General features: G+C 39.3%; 1 protein-coding gene across 1 annotated transcript in view; it reads right to left on the bottom strand.

Moving 5' to 3' along the window:
• The window catches only part of NAB1 (NGFI-A binding protein 1), a 94,803-nt gene that overhangs the window by 52,264 nt on the left and 18,820 nt on the right, over window positions 1–23,719 (bottom strand). The gene's annotated exons all lie outside the window — the stretch shown is intronic.

The raw sequence follows: 23,719 nt of genomic DNA, 5'->3' as shown, positions 1-23,719 counted from the left end.
CTCCCTCCCCTTCCCCCTCCTCCTCCTCCTCCCTCCCCGCCCACCCCCGGGGGTGGGGTGGCACGGGTGTGTGTGTGTGGGAGGGGTCGGGGGTGCAGCCCCATTCACACGGCAGCTGGGGAGGAACCCCGTGGGCGCCCGGCGGAGGGGGCGCGGCTCCCGCGAGGCCAGCTCTGGGCGAGGGGCGGGGGCGTCGCCGCCTGGGGCCTGCTTCTCCAGCTGCCGAGCGGAGCGGGAAGGTTTGCGCCTTCCCGGGAGAGGCTTTCCAAGAGCACGGCCAAGCCAAATCCAACATCCCCGGGGTGGATGACTTTGAAATGAAAAAAAAAAAAAGAGCGAGCGCGCCCCGACCCACTCCTCTGGGCGCCGGCGCTCGCCCCCGCCCCCGCGGGCTCCGGGGAGGCTGGGGCCAGGCCAGGTGCGCCCCTTGGCCCCGCCGGACCCGGGCGGCGGGCGGGAAACTAGCTGAGAGCGCACGGAGGGGCGGGGGGTGGGGGCAGGAGAGTGGGCGGCAGGTGCGCGGCGCGGGCAGGAAAAGGGCCGGTTCAAAAGGAGACCCTCCCATTCGCCCGCCCACCCCGCAGCCGCCCCCGCGCGGGCATCGGGGGCGAGGGGAGGCTGGGGCGCCCACACCCCCGTAAGTTGCGCCTCCGACGGTAACTTAATTCCCACTTTCACCAGCCGCCTTGAAAGCCTGCCTGTTCTTTTCCTTAGGTACCTGCGCTGGTCCAAGCCCCCCCCCCCGAGGGGGAATAGATGTTCGACTGGGAGAGTTCCTATGGCACACTATGGAATCTTTGAGTTCCGTGTGCATAAACTTTGCTAACCCAAGAAAGTATTAAAAGGCCTTCAAAAATTTAGTTCAACGGTTGCCAAGACAAATGGGAAAGTTGGCAGTCTCTTTCCCGACCCCCCCCCCCCCCCCCCGCTTTGCAGCAATGGGAAAATGAAAGAGTTCCCTAGTTCTTAGCTTTGTGCCCTTGTAGAGTGGAACATTTAGTAAATTAAATTTTAAAAAAAACGACTGCAATTACAGGTAGAATCCCGTTGTAACATACATATAAAAATCCTGTTTTATAGGCAGCCATTCCCACATTCTGGCTGGCCTCCCAGAGTGTGCCTACTTTGCTAATGGGGATACAAGGCATTCTTTGAGACGAGAAATTCTTTAGACCACGTCTTCTGTTGCAGCAATGGATGAGATGATAACATTGAAAGAAAACGACCTTATTAAACCACTGAACCTCTTTTGCAAAAACACGTTCTAGGAATGAGTAGTGCCAACCTCAAACTTCCCTCCAATGTCTGTGAAAGGTTCTGCCTGGAACTTTGATGTTGGTTATTTCAAATGAATTCGATTGCTTACTTCTTTAGCTAAAAAGATCATTGCCGGACGTTTGTCTTGGCCTGATAAGTCTTGAGCTCTGAACTTAGGCTGTTACACAAAAACACCAACAGTTTCTTGTAAAGTTAGAGGGTCACAAATTTTCAGGCAATGAAATCTGCAAATTATTTGCTTGCATTCCACTCTGCAATCCTGATGTTTTCCAAACATTTGTCTGAAGAGAAAAATAACTTGCTTCCATAAAGATATTCAACTAATGATTTGTGAGTCACAAAATAAAATAGCTTTACTGGTCTGTTGAGTCTTCCAGGAAAACTATTACCAGAGTTGAAAGACAGGCCATGAGGTCCTCTTCCCTGGCTTGTACCTGTCTTTCCCGCACTGAGCAGGATGCTGAAAAGGAAATGTGTCCAGGCGATATTTTGTCTTCAGACTATACCTGATAAATTCTACAGTTCTACCCTGAAATATCTCCTTTGTTTTCTGATTATATTTAGATAGTATATTCTTCCTCACATTAAAAATGACACATTCGGCTGGGTTGCTTTGCCTTTACCACTCTGTAGTACTTGTAGGTTGAAAGAAAAATGAAGGAAAGATAACATTTTAAGCTTTTAGACGTCCCATTCTGTAGGCCTCTATGAAAACAGTAGTCAATATGGCAGCTGAAAAAATTGAAGGGCTGGAGCGGTAGCACAGCAGGTAGGGCGTTTGTCTTGTATGAGGCCTACCTGGGTTTGATTCCCAGCATCCCACATGGTCCCCCAAGCACCGCCAGGAGTAACCCTGTGCATCGTAGTCAAGTGTGACCCAAAAAGCAAGAAAAAAAAAAAAGAATCGAGGCTTTCACAAGATAAAGGAGCATTGATTTGCAGGAACCTCCCTATTCATTATTACCTTGCAACCTCTCCAGCTCTCTCTCATTTCCTCAACCCCTCCTCATCTCTTCTCCGTGTTCTCTCACTCTCCCCACCCCACTCCCCCTCCTTCCATGACAAAAACCTGGGTGATTTGTTAAGGCAAAGTGTTTGTTCCATCTTATAATAAGGTAACAATTATGGTGTTCAGTTATTCCAAATTTCATTCTGTGTCTTAAACTTTCCTTGATTTTTATACTAAAAATAATTCAATGATCAGTGCATTTGCAAATATAAGGAAATTTTGGGTTTTATTTTAGTTTAGGTTTTTGTTTTTGCAGTCATACTCAGCCATACTCAGGACTCACTCCTAGCAAGGCTCAGGGGACCAGATGGGGTGCCACAATCAAACCCAGCTCATCTGCATGTAAGGCAAACACCCTGTCTTCTATACTGTCTCTCCACCCCAAGGAATTTTTATTTTTTTTAAGAAAACCATTTTTATAATATGAAAGCGAAAAGTAACTTTGTTTTTTTTAAAAAAAATGTATAAAGTTGGTAGTGATTCTGACATTTAAGTGAAAATTTCACTGAAAGAACATTAATTTATTACTTTCAGAACTATTTCTTTAATATGCTTCAGTGATTCAAAACAAAAGAACCTATAATGGATCTAAAATGTTCTTAAAGGAGAGAAAAAAACATTATGGCTTCTAACCTACAAGTTCTGAGATACAGTATAATTCTGTCCTGTTCTCCCATTATTGCCTCAGAACAATTCTATTCTTAACAAATTTTCCACACTTTGTGGTAGTGGCCCTACAATTAACTGAGTCATGAACAATATTCATATTACCAGAAATATAATTTAAGTTTCTCTTACTTTATAATATGAAATTTAAAACTTTGGGCATGTATTACAACTTATATTTTTAATTTATGAAAAAATGAATATTTTTAATATGAATATTATAACACATTTCTAAAGATAAACTAATAGGAATAAATATAACTGAAAATTTCAAAACCATAAGCTTAAAAATGCCTAATCTTCTAAAAAATAAACAAATTTTCATCAATTGTACTTCATTTTTCTTTAATAGATATCAGAATTTTAAGTTGTTATGAATGTTAAGTATTATGACATTTTACCTAGTTCAAACTTCATTTTTCTAATAAGAGTATATTCAAATACGTTTTCAGAATTTGACAAAAATTGGTTTATTTTCCAGTTATTTATTTAGAAACCATTTAGATAAATTTCCAGGAAGGGCTCCATAAATGAAAGTAAAAATCAGGACTATAGACTTCAGGGAGGACTAGGTAGGGTCTTAGAAGTTGTCTAGTTCATTTGATTTATATAGGTAAGGAAATTTGTACCATTCATTGCTTATATAAAAAGCAGGAAAAGAGTCAGAAATAGGGCGTTTGCCTTGCACACTGCTGACTCAAATGCTGTCCCCAGCATCCCATGTGATCCCCTAAACTTGCCAGGAGTGATCCCTGAGTATGGAGCTAGGAGTAAGCCCTGAGCACGGCTTGATGAACCTCCCCCAAAAAACAAATGGGCAAGAAATTATTAATATAAAATTAAATAACTAGTAGAATAAAGAATAATATTTGAAGCCAGAATCTGGAAAAAACCTGAGTGCCCGAGAACAGATGACTGGTTGAAGAAACTCTGGCACATTTACACAATGGAGTACTATGTAGCTGTTAGAAAAGACGAAGTCATGAAGTTTACATACAAGTGGTACTACATGGAAAGTATCATGTTAAGCGAAATGACTCAGAAAGAAAGGGATAGACATAGAAAGATTGCATTCATCTGGGGAACATAAAGTAACAAAATAGGAAACTAACACCCAAGTATGGCAGAGATTAGTACCAGGAATTTTACTCAATGACCCGGAGGACAACCACACATGTTAGGGGAAGGGGGAGCTCAGAAAGAGAAGGGAACACCAAATAAAGGGTGTTGGGAGGATCCGCCCATGATGGGAGAGCATGCTGAGGGTAGACTGTCGACCAAGCATGATTGCCACTCAATGCCTCTTTTGCCGACCATGGCACTCAAAAGGAGAGAGGGAAATGCCCTGCCACAGAGGCAGGGTGGGATGGGGGGGGGGAGGGGATGCTGGGATCCGAGGTGGTGGGAAATGCGCACTGGTGGAGGGATGGGTGTTTGATCATTGTATAATCGAAACCCAAGCACAAAAATGTGTAAGTCTACAACTGTACCTCATGGTGCCTCACTATTAAAAAAAAATTTTTTAAATAAATGAAAGATTTGAAGAAAAAAAAAGAATAATATTTGAGGCCTTTACTATTTTTTATAGTTATATTAAGAGAATATAACTAGAAGCTTTTGGAAATCCTATTTCAAGAGACTTTCCAGACAATTTTCTGTTGTGTTTTATTTTTGTTTTGGAGCCACAGGAAGCGGTGCTCGGATTCTGTGCTCAAGGGTCACTCCTGGCAATATTCAGAATTGAACCTGGGTTGGCTGTGGGAAGGCACGTTTACCTTACTGGTTGTACTATCTCTCAGGACATTTTTAAAGCCTTAATCTGCTTTTTTTCCTCAATTATCCTCTCTCTTTAGCTACAAGGTTGCAGTTTAGCTACACTAGCTTCTCTTCCCACCTTTTCACATTTCTTTGGAGCCACTAGACCCGGGTTGTGTAGGAAACTGTTTCCAAAATACCATTCCACGTCTCCACAACACTGATCGCCCTCATTTCATTCCTAGCTGGTGGGAGCTGAAGGTCTGTGTGTCCTTCAGAAATTCCCATATTGAGATACTCAATTCCAGAGTGTTGGTAACAGGAGGTACATATGTCTGTGGAAAGCCATTCAGCTGAGAGGATAAAGCTATGACATGGAATTCAAGAAAAAGACCCCAGAGAGTGTATGTATCCCTTTCAGCAAATGAGAATGCAATGGAGAGATGGTCTCAGACTAGGAAATGGACTTCACCAAGCACCAGATCATCTTTCTATGCCTTGATCTTGGACTTCCCAGACTTTAGACTTTAAAGATATGTGTAATGTTTAAGCCCCCCCAGTCTCTGATATTTGTGGTAATTGCAACCTTAGGACTAAGATAATGGTCATTGATAAATCTAAGCTAACTACACAAAGCAAGTCAAAGCTCGGGGGACAAATGCTCTGCTCACAGTATCTGGAATTCATCCAAACCATCTCTCATTTGCTTACTTCATTCTTGACTTTCTTCTTCCCTGTGTCAACACTATTCTTCGTGACAGTCTATCCTCACCTCCTCTGCCTGTCTCATCTCCAAGTCTATATTCTTCAGGCAAAAGACTAACTTGGTAGAGGGTCCCTTTTAGCCATTCCTTATGATGGTGGACAGGGTGTTATAAATCTCAAATATTATTCTTCATTCTACTAAATATTTGTTTAATTTCATATTATCTTTTGCCCCTTGACAAAGATATGTGCTTGTCAGTCCAAATCCCCCCCAGATATGGAGGTTTTTTTCTAGTTCAAAAGCAAAAAGGAAATAGGAGAGAGCTTTTCTTAAAGTAGATGGGCAGGAGTTGCATGGGAGTGGGGAGAGTGAGGAACAAAAGATGTTAAATGCTCTTGTGAGAAGCTGGCTAAAGTGGGCATAACTATTCTGGAGCATGTGAAAATAAAGTGAAGAAAGAGTACTCAAATATGTGTCTCTTCTGAGGAAGAAAAAAAAAGTGTCATAAGAGCTCATTCTCACATAAATTCCTCTAAGCTAACCAAAAAAACATGCTCTTGACCTGAGAGAGAAGTTAGGTAGGGATGGAAAGGGTAGATCTGATGGAAGAAGGCAGAGAAATGCTGCAAGTGCACTTCACTCAAGAATGCATGACTTCTCTTAGTTGGATTGGGAGAGAGAGCATGTGTATCAAATGCGGGTATATATCAGGAAAAGGAACAACTCCAAGTGCATTCCCCACACCAGTTTCAATCTAAGAAATTGAATGTGTTAATATTATTGATTGACTAATTGTTTCAGCTCATTACTAATTATAAACACTTTAAAAGTGCAGTGTACGTATTATATAATTAGAGCCACAAAACTCTTGAAATCAAGGTAAAAGCAAACATGGCTCTGTTCACATAATTGCCAAGTGGCATCTTTTAGTTTAGAATCCATTGCTGTGCTTGTCCTCATTAATGCTTCATGACTCATAAACTGGCTAGAAGTAGCAAGTATAAAGAAAAGTAGAAATTTTTCTTTTTGTAGGGGAAGGGCTTCCCAAATAGAGACACAAAGGCCACTCCCTGTGATTTGGAAATGCTTGATCAATCTGATGCATAAGGATGCAGACTCAGGGGACCTTGTAGTGCTGGGTATTGAACCTGTGTCCTGAACTTGTGCAAAGTATGTGTCCTAACACTTCTGCTATCTCATACCTTGACTTCTTTTTTTTTTTAAATCTATTGCTGTGCTTTATTTGTTTTCTATTGCGAGGATAATCTCTAACAGTGGCTATTTTTTCTAACCATACAATATATTCCTCAAATAAATTTTCCAAATCACCCTGCTGGTATTTCTGGTAATAAGGAGAAGGGTAATTTGACAAAATAAATCATTTCAAAGTGTTCAGTTTGCTCCAACAGATTTTTGTTTGTTTCGTGTTTTGAGGTCACACCCAGAAGTGCTTTGGGTGGCTCCCAGTGGTACTTTGGGGATCATTCAGTGCCAGAGATTAAGCCTGGGCCTCACATAGGCAAAGCACTTGCTCTGGCATTTTGAACTCTCTCAGGAGCCTCTGACTCAACAGATTTACTTCTAGGATATTATGATTTTAAACATTTTAAAGAGAGTATTATCACATTGTTTATAAAAATGAAAAACTGAAACATACAAAATAAAGAATCGATTGGTAAGCTGAACTATAGCACATCTGTATGATAAAATATAGTTACTATTTAATGATATTGGAAAATGTTCCATGATACAATATTATTGGTTAAAATAGAACAGAACAAGTAATATGTAATCTCTTTACCTAAATAAATATAGAAGGAAGATTTGCCAAACATGAAAAGTAGCCATGTCTGTGTGCAATATTATAAATATTTTTTCTTCATGCATTTTTAATTGAAAAAAATCCACATAAACATTCAGTATTTTGAAAATCGAGGGGCAACAAGTGATATTTTAAACAAATATCCTGATTTGAAAGCAGTTCAAAATAAAATTAAATTGTACCTTAGAATTAAGTATGACATAAAAAAATTATATCTTTTCTACTTATTTAAAACACGAATATTCGAAACTTAATTTTTTTCTAAGATCAAGAACAAAATAAGAATGCCCACTATCTATACACTTTTTCAACACAGCACTGGAAGTCCTAGCCAGAGCAATTAGGCAAGAAAAATAAGTTAAAAAATCTAAATTAGGGGGCTGGAGCAATAGCACAGCGGGTAGGGCGTTTGCCTTGCATGCGGCCAACCCAGGTTTGATTCCCAGCATCCCCTATGGTCCCCTGAGCACTGCCAGGGGGAATTCTTGAGTGCAGAGCCAGGCATAACCCCTGTGCATTGCGGAGAGCCCGGCAAGCTACCGAGAGTATTCGATATGCCAGACACAGTAACAACAAAGTCTCCAATGGAGACGTTACTGGGCCCGCTCGACCCAAAATGCCAAAAAAAAAAAAAATCTAAATTAGAAAGGAATGAGAAAAACTGTCACTTTTAAAAATTATATTCTTTTTTTTATAGTTTGCAAGTATTTCTAAGACAGTTTATTTCCACATTCTCCTCCCATTTATTGGTTTATTAGTTTGCAAAATTTTATATATAGAAAACGTTCAGACTTAATCACAAAAACATTATCACTAATAACGAAATTCAGTAAAGTTTTTAGAATATAAGATCAGTATGTAAAAAATTGTTTCTAACACCAATGAACATTTTGTAAGATGCGTAAATAATAATACACAATAGTGTTCAAATAAAATACCTAGAAATAAATTTAACCAAGGATATGGAATTATGCAATGAAAATTTTATGATATTAGTGAAAGAAATTGAAGACATAAAGAAATGAAAATACATCATACATTCATGCATTAGCAGAATTAACATTGTTAAAATATTCTTTCTTTTTCCAAGGCAATTTATAGGGATTCTGAAAAAAAAAAGTTTTTAATTTGAAGCACTGTGATTTACAGCACTGTTAATGATAGGTTTTCATACCTACAATATCCCAACACCACACTCTCCACCAGTGTCGACTTCCCTCCACCCTCAGTACAGTGCTTGGGGCTGGGGGCAGGGTGTGTGTGGGGGGAATGGGTTGTGCCACATCCAGCTGTGCTCCTGGCTCCCAACACAGTTTAGTTCTTCACTTATAAAATTCCAATGATATTTTTCAAAGAAATAGGATAAACAATCCAGAAAATTGCATGGGAAAATAAAAGGTTCAGAGTAGCCAAAGAAATCTTGACATTAAAAAAATACCTACAAGCATTACACTTCCTGATTTCAAGCTATAATATAAAGATTGCAGTGATAAAAATGATATGGTATTCTCATTTTTTTGAAATAGAAATGGGGATTGGTGCAGAGCAATAGTAAAGTGGATAAAGAACTTGCCTTGCATGCTGCTGATCTGGTTTGATCCCTGGCAGCTCATATGGTTCCTTGAGCTCTGCCAGGAATGGCCCCTGAGCACAGCACCAGGAGTAAGCCTTGAGCATTTCCAGGTATGGCCTAAAGAACAAAAACAAAAAACTAGAAATCGGGATTGACAGAACAGAATCAATAACCTAAAAATAAGACCACCTGTCTATAATCAATTAATTTATAATAAAAATGCAAGGAAATACAATGAGGAGGATTGTAGTGTTTTTAATAATTGGTATGGGAAAACTGGGCTGGAGAGATAGCACAGCGGGTAGGGCGTTCGCCTTACAAGCGGCCAACATAGCCGACCCGAGTTCGATTCCTCTGCCCCTCTCGGAGAGCCCGGCAAGCTACCGAGAGTATTCGATATGCCAGACACAGTAACAACAAAGTCTCCAATGGAGACGTTACTGGGCCCGCTCGAGCAAATCGACGATCAACGGGAGGGCCTTTACCTTTACCTTTTATGGGAAAACTAGATAGCCACATGCAAAAGAAAAAACAGACTGGCTATTTTACACAATATAAAGAAGTTTACTTAAATCGTATCAAAGACTTTCATGAAGCCTGACACCTTAAAATCTCTTCAAGAAAATTGACATTGGTCTTGTGTTGTTTTTCTTCATTTGAATCCCCCCCAAACAAAAAGTGCAACTCAAGAAAAAAATAAGTGGAATTACATCAAACTGAAAATCTGCCTTGGCACAGTGAAGAAATCATTAAAATAAAGGGTATCCTACAGAATGGGAGAGGACATTTGCAAATCGTGTATCGAATAAATGTTATTATCTAAAATATCCAAAGAACTCAGATAACCCCAACTTAAAAATCAATCCACTTTGAAACTGGCAGAGAAAAACAAGGACATTTTTCTAAAGAAGACATATGGATGGCCAACAGGGACATAAAGACCCTCAGCATCATTACTTTGAGGAATGCAAATCAAAACTAAAATGAATTATTCCCTCCTGCCTATCAGAGTGACTATTATCCAATAGTCAATAGTCAATAGTCAATAGTCAATAGCAGGGGACAGCAAGCTGTTAACAAGAATGTAAAGAAAAGAGGAACCTTTGTTGTACATATTTGGTGGGAAGGTAGATTGGTGCAGACACTATGAGAAAGGGCTTGCGCATTTCTTTAAGCATTAAACATAAAATTGCCATATGATTTAGCAATTCCATTTTTGAATTTTTACTTAATGATCACAGAAACGCTAACTCAAAAACACATGCACCCCTATAGTCTTTGCAACATTATTTACAATACACAAGGCTGCTCTGTGTCTCCTCAGCGCTCTCCACTCCCACTCACATACTGTGGAGGGGTAGGAGTTTGGAGGAGCTGAAAGCGCCACCTTCCTGTGTGCCAAGGTCAGGACATCAGTAGGTTACTAACAAGGTGTCATTTCTTGCATGAAACCGACATTAAGAAGCAAACAAGCTGTCTGAAGACAATTAGAGGCAGGAAAAAATGCAAAGAAGTTGGAAGGGGCTACGCTTCCCACACAAAGCTAGAAGTCCTGTCTGGAAAGGCGGGCTGGGGCGGGGCCCCGATGCTGCCAAGGGTCGCCCCCGCCCCCCCCACCCCCACCCCTCGTTGCTCCTTACTCTACCGAGTGCCCAGAAACCCAAGCAACACCCCTCCAGCTCTTACCTCACCGCGTGCGTTTCACCCCTCATCCTACTCTGGTTTTCACCTCCTTCTCAGGCACCCTGTGTTCTCTTGGTGTCTGTATTTGTTTCCTGTCAAAGAACATGCTCAGTTCCAAATCTGGAGGTGTTCATGTTGCTGTGTGCTACTTTCCCCAAGATGTTCGTACCTGGATGCTGTCTATTTATCCCTAACCAAGTGCCTGCTGAGAGACATATGCTAAGCCAATACACATGGGAGAACTGGGTGTGGGAGGGATGCAGTGCCCATAGATTGGAGCTCCGACTTCAGTCTTTATCACCGCACAGTCCCCTGGGTAAGTACAAGCCCTGAGCCCCCCAGTGTGTCCCCAAACCCTTAAACACACAAACATATATACATATATATTGTTTTTTTATATATCTGCTCTAACTCCTGGCCTAGAAAGGATCTCGCTGTCTCGCTGTTTAAGGGAATCACTGCCTCACATTATAAGATGTTCTTAGTCACACGATACAGTGATGGTTTTGCATTGGATGGGGCAAAGGAGGAACTGAAAACCATGAAGCTAGTAAGAAAAGAGACAAGTGCACAGTTCTTGAAGCACCAAACGACAGACTCAGGAAGTGCATGCATTCCATGGCAAGATCAAAGGCACAGAGACCTTGAAACAGTATTACATATCAACGAACATAAATTAGGGAAATAATTGCCAAAGAAAACATTACTGGGTCCCAATCAGTGATGAGAATGAAATGTGAGAACAGAGGCAGAAGATACGGTTGCAAAGACCAAAAAAAAAAAATCTCCCCCCCACGCACACATTTTTTTGAGCTGCATCCATTTGTGTTTAGGAATAACACTAAACTGGGGCTGCAGGGGACCAATCAATTGGCTGCACGGCAGAGCAAGAGTCTTAAGCCCTGTACTGTCTCCAAATTTCATGCAGTGTCCTCATTTGTCACTCTGACCCTCAGTGTATCACACTGCCGAGTTCTCATATTCAGTGGATGCAAGAATCAAATTAGTTGAGTTGGACATCAAACCGTCCCTATGTGAGAGGATAGGTAGGGGATTGGAAGGGGATCAAGGGACCTTTGGAAGCCCTGGCATGCTTTCTCGGTGTAGGTCATGGTTGTATGGACATCCATTTTGTAATGATTTAACAACATATTTATGTTTTTACTATTTTTCTTAATGATACACCTATTCTTTTATTTTACATTTTCAGAAGATAGTCTTCTTAACTGTATAAAGTAGTTATTTTTTCCAAAAAAATTTGCAAGGACTAAATTGGACTCTCTATTATATGTAGCATTTGCATATTAATGTATCCGATATGCCAAACACAGTAACAACAAAGTCTCCAATGGAGACGTTACTGGGCCCGCTCGAGCAAATCGATGAACAATGGGAGGACCTTTACCTTTACCTTTTATTGAATTTTAATTACTCCATAAACTGTGTTATCATTTCAGGGGGATCAGATAATTTTCCTGAGCTACAGTGACAGAAACTATAGATAGGTTCTCTATCTAGCTCTTTTCCTGAAACACAAATAATGTAGATCTTAAAGTTTATAAAAAATTTTTGTTTACCTGAAAAGGACACATGTTTCAAAAAAAAAGTTTTTAAAAAACATGTTTTTGGGAAAAAATATATATGCATCATTGTGTTATTAAGCTATATGGAGAAAATAAACCCCAAATAGGCTTGTCGTTAGTTTTAAAATTTTTATGTTAAAGTAGATAAAACTGTGTATATAGAAAAATAAATATCACTAATTCTATGTTTGAGATAGTTATATGCACATTTTTTACTTATTAACTACAGTGTTCAGATTATAACTCAATTTCTTCATTAAACAATTAATCTTAATCACATAATGTTTAATAGTTTTTGAAGTAGTTGAATAGTGACAGTGACTAAAAATAAAGACAAAATTTCCATCTCTCTTACTTCCAAGTTGTTAGATACTGTTAAAGTTATCTTTATTATTATTAAGTGTCTGAAAAGATACTGAGCTATTTTTGTATACACACACATATATTGTCTACAGAGATATATCTTTTAATAGTATTAGAGGGGATTAAATCCAGGATTTCACACGTGGGTGGCATGCTCTCTACAACAAAGTCATATCCCTGCTCATTACATTTTAACAGTGCCAGGCACAAATCAAGTATTTTCAAAATTTAAATATTAGTATATAAAAATAGAAAAAAAAACTTGTCTCTGGAAACATGCACGTGGAAACATATACTCTAATATGAAAAGTATCTAAGATTCACCTTCCTAGTTCTATGTTTTATAGCCTCTGCTTGGAAGAAAAAAATATTACTTTTATTATTTTCTGTATGAAAAAACTAAAAAAATTGTATAATCATTTGATATTTGTTTTAATAAACATTTTATTATTGTGTTTATATAATATAAATGAATTAAACCACTTCAAAAATGAGATTAGTGGTTAATAATTAAATATAACATTATATCAAGCTTTTAATGTTGATATAAACAGGTGTCTTCTCAAAGTGTTTTTACCAAGTATTCTAATAATGTTGGCATTAAACTAATTATGACTCCTGCTTTATACTGGTATATCAAGATTTTGCTCTTATATGTATCTCTAATGTAAAAAATACATATTAATGAGTTTGCATTTAAATACATATACTTTAAAAATTACTATTGTTTTATGACTGGTTTATGTTGCAATTTATATTAATGAGTTGAAAATGTGTGTTAATGTAACATAGACTTTCAAGTAGAATTAAAGTTTATTTTATAATTTTTAATTAAATATTAATTTATTAATGAATTATGTAATTTAAAAAACCTTGGGAAGGGAGCACATCCAGCTGTCCTCAAATCATGCTCAGGGGTCACTCCTAGCTGTGCTGGGGAGTGGAGGGGTCTAGGATCAAACCTGGTCAGCCTCATGCAAGGCAAGCACACTGCCTCCTATACTATCTGCCCTAAAATATATTTTGAGGAGGGGGAGTCTGGGAGTTTTGATCACATCAGGTGGTGCTCAGGGCTCACTCCTGGCTCAGTGCTCAGGGAACCATATTTAATACTAAGGGTAAAATAACAGTTTGGTCACAAGCAAGTGCCTTAAACCCTCTATTATCTCTCAGCAAAAACAGATAAAAAAATAAAAACTTCAAGCTAATTTGAAAACACTCATTTCACAGCCTCACATTCTGACAGTGATTGAGTGGGCCTCGCAGGAACTTAGGAATATATGTTATTTTAATGATAATCTCAGAGGATCTGAAGCAAAAGGTGGAGTAGATCAAGTCTTTAAACAAGAACTTAGAAGATAAACTTTCCTGCTTGAACTTGTTGGTTTGGGAAGAGAAGTTGAAAATGATCACTGCCTGAGAGTAGTGGCAAGCCTTGAGTCTTTCCCTCTGTGACAAATAAGATACTAATAACTTATAGTATTAAATGTGCTTTTGCAGATGTGTTTTCCTTTGCAGCATTCTTAACTGTTTAAAATTTTAATCTCTGGCCCATTAGACACTAAAGGTAAAGGTAAAGGTAAAGGCCCTCCCGTTGATCGTCGATTTGCTCGAGCGGGCCCAGTAACGTCTCCATTGGAGACTTTGTTGTTACTGTGTCTGGCATATCGAATACTCTCGGTAGCTTGCCGGGCTCTCCGAGAGGGGCGGAGGAATCGAACTCGGGTCGGCCATGTTGGCCGCTTGTAAGGCGAACGCCCTACCCGCTGTGCTATCGCTCCAGCCCATTAGACACTAATAGTCAAAATTTTTTTTGATGTTACTAGATGTTTACTTAGATTTAGAAACTCAATTTTGACAAACTGAATTTACATTCATATATAGATTATATTTTGTTATTTTTATGTACTGTTTTTTGTTTTCCAATTTCCATGGAATAATGTTTTTTTTTAATTTTTCTTTTTTTATTAGTGAAACACCATGAGGTACAGTAGTAGATTTACAATTTTTTGTGCTTGGGTTTGATTATACAATGATCAGATACCCATCCCTCCACCAGTGCCAATTTTCCACCACCATGGATAATATCCCTCCCACCCCCATCCCCCCATCCCCCCCTGCCTCTGTGGCAGGGCAATCCCCTGTGTTCTCTCTCTCCTTTTGGGTGTTGTGGTCTGCAAAAGAGGCATTGAGTGGCAAACATGTTCAGTCCATAGTCTACTTTCGACATGCATCTCCCCTCCTGGGAGGATCCTCCAAACACCCTTTATTTGGTGTTCCCTTCTCTATCTGAGCTGCCCTTTCCTCTAGAATGCCCGACTGGCCACTAAGCTATGGAGTAATCCTCCTGGTGCTGATCTCAGCTATTCTTGGGTATTAATCTCATATTTTGTTACTTTATATCCCCCAGATGAATGCAGTCTTTCTATGTCTATCCCTCTCTTTCTGAATAGTCAAAATTTAAGCATGGAACAAGCCCCTGGGGGTAGATAGACTGGGACCAGGAGCAATTTTCTAGAATGTTTTAAATGAATGCATACTCAGCTTATGAGTATGCTATTTACCCACCATCATTATATTTGCTTAGTGATGACTGATTTGCATGGATGGAGCTAAATTATTTTTCTTGTACTCCTTTCTAATTAGGGATATTTTTGTGACAAATTATTCAGCATGGTATTCTTCCAAGCTCTAATCCCAGTGGGGGGGAAAATGACAAATTTTGTTGCAAAGTTGTTTTGGAATTCACTGTATTGGACAGAGAAGGGATTAGATTCCTTGACTAAAATGGAAGAATGGGAAAAGTTAAAAAATCTGACATGACAAATTCACCTGGTTTTTATGCTCATAATTGAAGTATTCAGTAAACGCACTAAGATTTATTTCATTTTATTATTATTACTTTTTAAATTTGGGGCTATATTCAGTGGTGCTCAGGACCACTGAATTCCTGACTCCGTGCTTATGAATGGCCCCTAAGAGTGCTCAGGGGACCATATGCAGTGCCAGGGATTGAATCTGGGTAAGCTGCATAAAAGCCAAGTGCCTTATTTCTTATATCATCTCTCTGGTCTTGAATAAGTGTCTTAATGCCCCAATTATTTTTTTATTTGAGGCCAAAGAGTATTTATTCATAAAATATAAAATCAGTGTGATATTTAAAACTCTAAGAACACAAAGTGTTGACTCAGATTTCTTGCATGGTCTTTGGGTCTATAGAGATAGTAGAGCAGGTAGGTGCTTGCCTTGTATGTAGCAGACCTGGCTTCAAACTCCGGCACCACATATGGTTTCTTGAGCTACAAGGAATCATATGGGGTGAGTGATCCCTGAAATCAGAGTCAGGAGTAAGCACTGCGTACCACCAGGTATAACGCCAAAACAAAAACAAAGAACATACCGGCTCATAAACTCTAGTAAGAACAAATTGGCATCATCATGTTGAACAGCAACTCAAAGGGACCATACTCTTTGCCTAAGAAATTTCCCTTCGGGGTATACTCTCAGAGCAATTCTTTCTTTTTTTTTGGTTTGTTATTTGACCATACCCAGTGTTGCTCAGGGTTGACTCCTGTCTTTGGCTCTGCACTCCTGGTGATGCTGGGGGGCAGCATATGGAATGCCCAGGATTATACCTGCACCTGCCATCTGCAAGGTAAGAACCTTACTGGCCCCTAAGAGCAATTCTTACATATGAGCAAAGAGCAAGAAGGTTCACAGCAGCACTGATTGCACTAGTCTAAAAAATAGAAATAACTTACATTAGATCAACAGAGGAATTTATGAAGAAATATTCAGGCTATAAATATATCTGTAAAATAAATGAAATAGATCTATATAATCTTTTACAGAAACATCTCACAAATATAATGCCAAATAAAAAACCAGTTTGTAAATGAAAATGTACTATGTGCTATTATTTATATCTAGGTTAAAAACTTGAAAATAGTGATGTTATGTGGGGAAACTATCTTTGTGCAATGAAGCAAACACAATGGCAGGCAAGGTATCCAAAAGATCATAGAAGAAAGGCTTAGAGAACAAGATGAAAAAATTACATGGTTTATTTAATCAAATGAAAACACAGCAAAAAGTCAGGTGAAAGAGATGAGCTAAGTTAACACTAAAGAGAGGGTATAGGAAGAGTTGAAAGAAAACAATATCTGAATCTTCAATACAGGCTCCTTTCCTCTAAAGATAAACTTGCAAGAACCAGAATCAAGATTTTAGGAAAGTGGCCCCACACTCAGAAAGTACCTGAAGTCAAAACACGTAGTTGCTCTACAGGCTGGGGAATACGTGAACAGATACTTGGTAGCCTGATGAGAAGCTATGGAATATTATTTTGCATTTTCAGCCTGTCTCCGGGCTGGAGCGATAGCTCAGCGGGTAGGGCATTTGCCTTGCACGCAGCCAATATGGCCCACCCGAGTTCAATTCCTCTGCCCCTCTCGGAGAGCCCGGCAAGCTACCGAGAGTATCTTGCCTGCACGGCAAAGCCTGGCAAGCTCCCCGTGACATATTCAATATGCCAGACACAGTAACAACAAGTCTCACAATGGAGACGTTACTGGGCCCGCTCGAGCAAATCGATGAACAACGGGAGGACAGTGACAGTGACAGCCTGTCTCCTAAGCCATTTGCCTCAATTCTTACCTTCATTTCTTCCATGTGGTTTCTTCTCTAGTTTTCTATGGCAGAACTGAGTATTTTTAAATAATTCAGTTAGCACACATTTAGATACATGTATAATGTGTCTAAAATATAAATAAAACCTTGAAAGTCTATTAGCAGTTGCTTTAAGTATTTTGCTGACTCTTCATTGGGTGTGTATATGTTTAGGAGTGTAATTTCTTCCTGATGTGCATATCCCTTGATTATTAAGAAATTACCTGCACTATTTCTTCTAACCTTTTTCAGACTGAAATCTATGTTGTTAGATAATAGCACAGCCACCCCGGCTTTTTTGAAGGAGTTGTTTGCTTGAAGAATTGTTTTTCAGCCTTTTACTTTGAGTCTGTGTTTGCTCTGACTATTCAGATGTGTTTCTTGTAGGCAGCAGAATATTGGATTCACTTTTTAAATCCATTTTGCCACTCTGTGTCTCTTAATTGGTGCAATTACACCACTGACATTGAGAGAGATTATTGTCATGGGGTTTTGTGCCATCTTGACCTATGAAAACTCTTACAACAGAATAAACACTAGAAATTCTGCATCAAAGAAGCCAGTCTGAAGTTGGGCCATGACACGCTGATGTCATTGACACTCCAGGACACAAGGCAACAAGGCTAGTTCCAAGGTGAGTGAGCAGCAGGCAAAGGCAGGGCAGTGCCAGGCTTGAGGCTGGGGCCCTCCTGTCTAGTCTGAGACTCTCAGCACTTACACTGGCAAAGCCAATTGTAAAATGCCGGTCTAAATCTATTTCTTGCTTCAAATGTGTGAAGAAAGCACATAACTTTATTATTCTATTTTTGTCAAGTTAAAGACAGAGACAGATGCCCCAAAGGCATATACATTCCTTGAGAAGTTCTTATTCTTCAGTGGTGCATCCTCGGAAGTAAAAGTTAAGAACAAATAGGTCATTCCTTTTCAATGTCTTGAAGGATTTAGGGGAAGAAAAAAGAGCAGAGGCTGCACTGGAAACCAATAAAGATAAGGGAAATAAAACCAGGGAAAGTGTTGGGAAAAAAAGATGTTTTGTTTTGGTGTCACACCTGGCCTGTGCTCAGAGCTTGCTCCTGACTCTGTGCTCAGGGGTCATCCTGGTGGTGGTACTCAGGGATTTAGCATGGTCTGCCAGGTGTAAGGCAAATCTAACCCCTTTACTATCTCTCTCCCCACCCCCCACCCCCATTGTTCATTTAAATGACTTCTAAAGAAAAAATAATTTTAAAAAAACTGTTGATAAAATGAATCAATGAATTCACTGTCACTGTCCTCCCGTTATTCATCAATTTTCTCGAGTGGGCCCAGTAACATCTCCAGTGTGAGACTTTATTGTTACTGTGTCTGGCATATCGAATACGTCACGGGGAGCTTGCCAGGCTCTGCCGTGCGGGCGAGATACTCTCGGTAGCTTGCCGGGCTCTCCGAGCGGGGCGGAGGAATCGAACTCGGGTCGGCCATGTTGGCTGCATGCAAGGCAAATGCCCTAGCCGCTGTGCTATCGCTCCAGCCCAATCAATGAATTATTATTATTTAATTTTTTAATCATTTTTATTTTACTTTTGGGTGACACCTGGTGGTGCTCAGGGCCTCCTCCTGGCTCTGCACTTAGGAATTACTCCTGGCAGTATTCGGGGTCCATATGGATACTGGGGATCAAACTTGGGTCACCGTGTGCAAGGCAAATGCCCTCCCTGCTGTATTATTGCTCCGGTCCCGTTTATTACTTTTTTAAGGTCTCGGGTATTGCATATATATTAGTAACCTTTTTAAATGTACTGAGAAACATGGGAACCCTGGTAGAAACTTCCTCACTGTGAGTACTTGAAAACCTTCAAAGCTTAATTCAGTTTTGTGAATGATCCACTAAAGTAAATAGGAAAACCAAAAACACATTACCAATACAACAGGTCTATTCTAGGGACAGATTTCTATAATCCTTTGACTTCAAATTTAACATCTCATAGCCAAAGAAAATGTCATTTTTAAAACGTACTGCAGATGTTTATTTATTTAAGCATGAAGGAATACTGGTAAATAAAATGGACCCTGTCTTCACATATGTTTATTTGTGCCTTAAGTTGAACAGGGAAAATATTATAATCTCCAGATCAAACTTTTACATGGCACCCAAGACTGGTGATTCCAAACTTCTGTTTTTTAAATGAGGAAACTGAGACCCGAAATGTTGACTAAATTACATGGTCGACTTTATTTTTTGGCTTCTAGAAGAAGCATTTCTTAAAAGATGTATGCAGGGTAGGGTGGGGGAACACTTAGTAGTGCTCAAGGGTTACTCCTGACTCTGTGCTCAGGAATTATAAATGGCAGTGCTTGGACCAGATGGGATGCCGGGGATCAAGCCCAGTTTGACTGCGTGTAAGGCAAACACCTTACCCGCTATGCTATTGCTCTGGCCCCTTGAAGCAGCATTTCTAATAGAGACTTTTAGAATTACCAAATTATATTTCATCTAACATGTAGAACTAATCCATTTCAAAACCCTTTTTACAGACTTTCAACATTCCTGTGCTTTGTTTTAAAATGAAACAGGAAATAACTTTTTTTAAAACCACAAGGTCCAAATTTCAATATTATATCCAGTTTTCTTCAGGAAGTGTTAGCCATATGATTCCTGTTTCCATCAAAAACAGTCATACCGTGTGATCCTGGCCATCTGTTTAGGATATGGCAGACACACCAGAAAATCCAGCATAATGAGAACTCAGAACCATCATTGGTGTGAATGGTTATTGCTCCCAGAAGCTGACCCTTGAGTCTGATGTAAATGAGGCATTATTACATATACCATCTGGATTTCACACCTACCTGTGCTCTAGGCACATGGTAATGGTGTGTCCCTTGTGTGTCTGACCTGAAGTTTTACTGCACCATTAGCACAAAGCCTCCCACTCTTGAGGGTATTATGACAATTGCTGAATAACTGTTATAAGGAATTCTGAGCAATTCAAAAGAAGGATGCTGCATAACAACCCTAAATCATTATACACCCACAGGTACGTTCTTTTTTATATATACTCTGAATGTGGTAATATAAAAGGGCATTCCTCGGGGTACATTTAAATGTCTGTGTATTTCATTCCACTTGTTATTCATTTGAACTTTTAAATTGATTATTATTTTCAGGATATTAATCTGACTCTAAAGGGAACCTATCATCAGTTTTAAAGTGATCTGTCATCGTGTTTGAAAAAAAAGAGAAGTATTTGGGTCCCTAGAGGCCTCCTGTCTGGGAATCTATGACTAAAATGAATTTTATCGTGATTTCCTTCCTGAATCTGGATCATTTGGCTAGGGATTCAGATATATTAAGAACGTGCAACCCATGTTTGCAAGTCTATTTAGCTGGACAGCTTGAGTCATTTGAAATTTGAAAAATTTGAAAAAAGGAAAAAGGAAAAGCAAGCAAAGAGCACAACTATGCATAGCTAATATCCTAAAACACCTGACAACATTAGAGCTGTCAGAGATGGTGCTGACCAAAATCATTGGAAATGTGTTTCCATATTGTTCTCTGTATTTTTAATGTGTTTATTTATTTAAATAGCAGAGTAATTTAGGTGTAGCTCACATATTCACTAAGTTGTGCAACCCTCAGCACTAATCCTACTAGATTTCTATTACCCTAAAGGAAAGACATTTGGGTGGTTTCCAGTTTACAGCAGTTATGAATATTAGTGTATAATTTTTAATGGGAACATATATTTTTGATTCTCCAGGAGACATATCTATGATCATAGTTTCAGGTAATATTGCAATGCTATTTATCACTTTATTTAATTTTTTAAAATTTTATTTAAGTCATCATAGTTTATAATACTGTTAATTGTAGAGTCTTGGACTGGAGTGATAGCACTTGAGTGAGTGCCTAAGGCACTTAAGTGAGGAAGGCATTTGCCTTGCATGCTCCAGAACTTTAGTACTCCATACAATCATCTGAACCCCACCAGGAGTGGTCACTGACTGCAGAGCCAGGAGTAAACCCTGAGCACTTCCAGGTGTGGCCCAGAAATTTTAAAAAATGCAGATTCATGTGTACAATGTTCCACCCTCCACCAGAATGTCCACTTTCCTCCAACATTGTCTCAAGGCCACCCTTGCTTAAGACCTTACCTGTCCCAGCCCCCTTCCCCACCCCTGCCTTGGTAAGCTCAATTCTGTAGACCAACAGACTTGAACTCTGGTCTATAGATCTGTTTAGCTTTTTTAAAGGAACTGTCAATTTGTCTTCTAAGTGATTGCATCATTGTACATTTTCATCAACAGAGAGAAAAAGTTTAGGTCTCTCCACATCCTTCCCAGCTTGTATTACTGTTTACGTTTTTCACAATTGCTTTCCTAGTGGGTAGGAAGTAGTAGTGTCTCATTATGGTTTTTATTTTCATTTCCTAGAAGATTAATGTCACTGTGCAACTTTTCACATGATTGTTGCCTTTTTATGTATTTTCTTTGAAGAAATATATACTTGTTTGTTACCTATTTCTTTCACTTGGGCTCCTAAGTAGTGCTCAGGGGATCTAGAGGCCACCAAAGCCACCTCTGGAAGAGCTGATGGGGCATATGCTGCTCAGGGGGTTGAACTCAGGTCCTTGTGTCTGCAGGTTAACTCTTCTCACCTATGAGCTATGTCCGAACCTCCTCTATTCTTTCCCTTGTTTTTTAGTTGTATTATTCCTCTTATTGTTGAATGTGGATAGGTATTTATATATCCTGATAAGAGTATAGAGTATAGATAGCTTACAAAGAGCTTATCCCATTTTATGGATTGTCTTTTTTACTTCCTTGAAATGAAGCAGAAAAAATTTTAATTCTGATGATTTCCAATTCATCTTCTTTTATTCCTACTGTTTGTGAACTTGGTATCATATCTAAGAAAACATTGCCTAGCCCCAGTTCACAAAAATTTGTTCTCACGTTTTCTTATATGCGTTTTATAATCTTAACTCTTCTCTTTAGGTCTTTGATTCCCTTATAGAAAATCTTCTGATCATAAATTGAGGGTGGATCAATTCTTTTCCATTGATATGTATGTCTGCATGACATCACTCCCACACTGTCTTGACTGCTGCAGTTTTGCCCTGAGTTTTTATTTTCCTTGTTTGTACCACCCCCTCCACCCTATGCCCCACCCATCCAGACTACTGGGGTCATGCATGTGCTTGATTTTGATGTGCCCACATGTGGCCGTGGTGCTCTCTGGAGACTGCACACCATCAGCTGCAGTTCTTGCACAGACTTTGGTTGCAGTGTCCATGGGGTTTTCTGTGGTGGCCACATGCTGCTCACTGGAGAACTCCTGGATATGGTGCATGACCCTCTGTAGTTGTGGTGCTTGTGTGTGTGGTGGTGGTGGGTGGGCGGACATGCACTTTAGTTGTGCTTGCACACACTTGTCTCTGTGTCAGTGCTTGCATACACAACTGTGGCCACAAGGCCCCAGACAGCAGAGTCTCTGGGACAATTTGTGATGCATAGTGTCTACACCCAAGATTGATTTTATGGCCTCTTGCCTGTGAGACAGGTGCTTTCTGACACTGAGCCACCCCCCAATGCCTGTAGTAAGCTTGAAATAGGGAGATATGAGTCAATTTCTGGCCAAAAAAAGCCATCTGGAATGGTGATATGTTCAATATTAAGTCTAGATCTTCTTTAATTTCTTGGAATGGTATTTTAGAATATTCGTTGTACAAATAATTTTATTATCTTCTACATTTCTTATTTTATTCTCTTTGATGGTTTTGTAAATTATTTTCTTAAGTTTTTTTCTCATTGTTTATAGAACGATGTATTTATATATTGAATATACTTGTTTATTGGTCTTGTAGACTATACTCTTCAAACTTGTTCATTGGTTTTAAATTTTTTTAGTAGATTCCTTAGGATTTTCTAAATATAAAATAAAATCATCTACAAATGAGATTGTTTTGCTTCTTTTTTTTCAAATTATATGCCTTTCTTTTTTATTTTTTTGACTAATTATCCTGTCAATATCCAGTATAGTGTTGAATAATATAGTGTTGCTATGGCAAGGGCAGATGTTCTGGTCTTTCACGTAACATTAGTGGTAAAGAAAAAGTAAATTTTCTTTTTAACTTTTTTATTGAATCACTGTGAGATAGACCCTTACAAAGCTGTTCACGACTGGATTTCAGTCATACGGTGTTCCAACACCTACCCCTCCACCAGTGTACTTTTCCCAGAACCAGTGTCCCCAAGTTCCATCCCATCACCCGTCACCTATCACCCCCTCCTTGTCTCAATGGCAGGTGCTTTTCTTCTCTCCCTCCCCTTGGCCTCCCTCCCTCACACACACAAAAAAGGAAATTTTCTTTTTCTTTTCTTTTTTTAAATTTTTTTAATATTTTTATTAGTGAAACATCATGAGGTACAGTTGTAGACTTACAAATTTTTGTGCCTGGGTTTCGATTATACAATGATCAAATACCCATCCCTCCACCAGTGCCCATTTTCCACCACCATGGATCCCAGTCTTTTTCTTTTTAAAAGTAAAATAAATTTATTGGGAAAAGGGAGAAATAAGGAGAGAGATAAGATAACATACATGCCCAAGAGAGAAAACAGGATTCTCCAG

This window comes from Sorex fumeus, unplaced genomic scaffold (assembly GCF_029834395.1).
Source record: "Sorex fumeus unplaced genomic scaffold, SorFum_2.1 ptg000014l, whole genome shotgun sequence".
NCBI lineage: Eukaryota > Metazoa > Chordata > Mammalia > Eulipotyphla > Soricidae > Sorex > Sorex fumeus.
Note: the sequence above shows the minus strand (reverse complement) of the source record. Positions and strands in the feature narration are given on the sequence as shown.